The sequence below is a fragment of the Rattus norvegicus genome, chromosome 11, assembly GCF_036323735.1.
Source record: "Rattus norvegicus strain BN/NHsdMcwi chromosome 11, GRCr8, whole genome shotgun sequence".
NCBI lineage: Eukaryota > Metazoa > Chordata > Mammalia > Rodentia > Muridae > Rattus > Rattus norvegicus.
The window spans coordinates 38,203,049-38,206,557 of record NC_086029.1 but is presented as its reverse complement, the minus strand read 5'-3'; the positions used below and the strand labels follow the sequence as shown (position 1 = coordinate 38,206,557).

Sequence of the window (3,509 nt, the reverse complement as noted above, 5' to 3'; positions counted from 1 at the left end):
TGTGACAAAAGTTTCCTGGGGAGAAGCTGCACTGTCAAAGAATTTTAATCCAGCAACATAGTTGCTCTGGCAAGGGATCACATCCAAAGATAAAATCCAGCCAGAATGCAGGCAAGCCATAGATTACAGTATGGTGTGGATGGAGTACAGACATTCTTAGCACACCCTTTTCATCTTTAACAATGAAGGTAAGGTTACTTTGTAGAAGGAAACACCCATGTTTGAAAGTGGCATCTAATTGAGGGGCAGACAAAGTCATAAATCAAAGAAAGACTTAACAGGATGATTCAAAGGTAGGGTACACCCAACTGTCCTGAGAAAAAGACGGGGAAGAGAAACTACTAAAAAACAGTGAGAGAGAAAAAGGACTTTGGGTGCAGTGGGTGACGAATGGCTTGTGTATATGGCACTTTCACGGGGACAGTTTTATAGTCAGGCTACAGAGTCAATAAGTTAGACATAGGTGAAGACAGAATGGGCCAGAGAATGAGAAGGAGTCAAAGGGTTGAACATGTTGCCAAAGTTTGTATGAGGCCAGGCATAACAATTCAGTCAGAAGCCAAGAGAAGCCAGATTGAATCACTCAGCTTGGAAGATTAGATTGTACCGAGGTTAGGAGCTTCCAGGCCTAGGACTGACAATAGTTAGAACAAAGAAGGAAACATTCTGAGCTCAGCCCAAGTCATGCATTTGCACAGCTTAGGTACAGCCCTCATCTCATCACTTCAGCTGAAGAAATGAAAGGGATAGGCTGCTACTCTGTTCCTGTGTCTAGAGGGCTCCAGGTTGGTTGGTTGTGGGCCAGGAATGTGAGCGGAAGTGGTGGTCTCCCCTGTGCTCTCAGGATTGTCTTCACTTCTGAGAGTCTCACTCTCTCCCCCACAGGATCTGGGTACAGAGAGCTGTGGGACAGGGTCAGCTGTGGGCGCAGATGGAAACTGGAAGGGATGCTTTTCAATTTTATGAGGTCCCATTTGTCGATCTTGATCTTAGATGATAAGCCATTGGTATTCTGTTCAGGAAATTTCCTCCTGTGCCAATGTGTCCAGGGTTCTTTCGCATTTTCTCTTCTACTAGACTCATCTTATCTGCTTTTATGTGGAGGTCTGGGAGGAGTCTAATGGATCTTTTTGGTTGCAGGGACTTTCTGAAGCCATTAAGCGTTGCTTACAGCTCTTTCCACCGCCATCTTGGTTCTGTGTTCTCAGCACAAAATGCCCGGTGAAACCACAGAAACCGTCCCTGCTACAGAGCAGGAGTTGCCACAGCTCAGGCTGAGACAGGATTGGGAACAGAGTCTGACAGTGATGAATCGGTGCCAGAGCTCGAGGAACAAGATTCTACAAAGACAGTCACACAACAAGCCGAGCTGGCAGCCATGGCTGAGACAGACAAAGAACCGGTTAGAAAAGCCAAAGGAGCCGGAGTGAGAAGAAGGTGAGGAAGGTTATGTCCAAACTGGGTCTTCGACAGGTTACAGGGGCTATGAGAGTCACTCTCCAGAAATCTAAAAGTATCCTCTTGGTCATCACAAAACTGGATGTCTACAAGAGCCTACATAGTGTTTGAGAAAGCCAAGATGGAAAATTTGTCTCAGTAAGCAGCTGCTGAGAGATGCAAAGTACAAAGTGAACTGTTTCAAACATTCAAGAAAACACTCAGACTCCAACCATCCAAGAGGAGAGTGAAGAAGAAGAGGTTGATAAAATGGGTGTGGGAGTTAAGGACATAGAATTGGTCATGTCACAAGCAAATATATCGGTAGCAAAGGCTGAGCCCTGAAAAACAACAGTAAGGATATATGGGAATATTATTTTGGAATTAACAGTGTAACTATTTGACAGCAAGGACACCCCTGCCTCTTTAACCCCGTTTTTGTTGTTGTTGTTGTTGTTGTTGTTTTGGGGTTTTTTTTGGTGTTTAAAAAGAGGAACTACAGCTTGGTACTGTTTCTATCACTAATAAAGTCATGGCTTCTTGTTAAAAAAAAAAAGAGTTGTTTACTTTCTGTCTTAAGGAGCTTCCCAGTAGGATAGGCTGTGTGAATCACAGAGAAAAATGATACACAGCACTTACTAGTATAAAATTTAAGTAATAGGCTTTCTGAATATCAATCCAGTCCCTAGTCAACTAAACATAAAAAACATCTATAATTTTTTTTTCAAAAAACAAGTGGGGTGAATTTGCCAGATATTCCACAGGATATGCCTTATATTTTCTCAACAAATACTCCAAGACTTTCATTTCAGGCACTATATTATGTGTTTGCTACAGACAGATAGAGTGAAAGAAAAGATCCAACATCCCAGGGTCCTATCTTATGGGAAAAGCATGGGTAAACATGTCAAGTAAACTGGTATTCTAATAGAATTCACAAGGTACAATCAGGTCAAGGGTACACAGAGTGAAATTTCCATGCTAACAACCATCACCTTTAAAGGGGACAGTATTCTAGAAAGTAACCCTCTGTAAATTAAATGGTAATATTATCAAACAACTCCTTGTCAAGAAAATACATTTTACTATTTCTCAGTGTACTAAGAAAAATGAGATCATTTTGGTTTGGTTTTAGAAAGTTTGAACTCAGCCTTTATCTTCTAGAATTGTGGTAAGTTTCAGAAAGAGAAACAGTGTTTCCATACTGTAAAGCAAAACAGAGGACATCTGTTACTGTTGTAAATTGTTTACAATGTTACTGAACAGTCTTTATTTGGAAACTGCTATATTTCTTATAAGCCAGTGTAGATCAAATTAAGGTGTGTAAACGTTATTTGCAGAAAAATTTTATTTATAACGTTAGATCTTAACGCACACAAAAAAAATTCAAAATCATGCTTAATAGCACAGTTAGATAGGAAGATCCCAAGGTTAAGGTTAGCCTGTACAATTTAACAGGGTCTGTTCCCAAACTATAAAATAACAAGAAGGGGCCAATAAGATAGTTTATATAATCTAAAGGCATTTGTCTATAAACCTAATGACTTCATACACATATAGACACATGCATATACATTATACATATATAATATGTATATTATATTATGCATATAGACACATGTTATTTTATATATTTTCAATAAATATTTTGCAACACCATCACCACCTTCACCATTATCACCATCATCATCACCACCACCACCACCACTACCACCACCATCATCATCATCACAATTACAGTTATCTTGAACTTTTGTGTCTCTTGTTTTCTATGTGTAAAACCACAAAAGGTTATTTCATGGCTATTCTGGATGCAATGAGAACACACATCCTTTGCTTTGACAGTTTTGGTGCCTTATCTCCTGTTCTCTACTTCACTGTGGGCAAAGATGAGAGTCTCATATATCTACATGCTTTGCTCTACTGCCCTGGAGATAACATAGTCAGCAATCAACAGAAAGCTTTGGAGGCTGAGCAACCTTAACTCACCTGAAACTAAAATCAGAGGACTATTGCTAACGTCAGTTTCACTGGGATTCATAAAGGCAGTAGCCATAGCAACATCATTTCCT

At 40.0% G+C, this 3,509-nt stretch overlaps 1 pseudogene; it reads left to right on the top strand.

The window, feature by feature from the left end:
- Window positions 1-1,146: 1,146 nt before the first annotated feature.
- Window positions 1,147-1,841, top strand: Naca-ps1 (nascent polypeptide associated complex subunit alpha, pseudogene 1; annotated as a pseudogene).
- The last annotated feature ends 1,668 nt before the right edge of the window (window positions 1,842-3,509 follow it).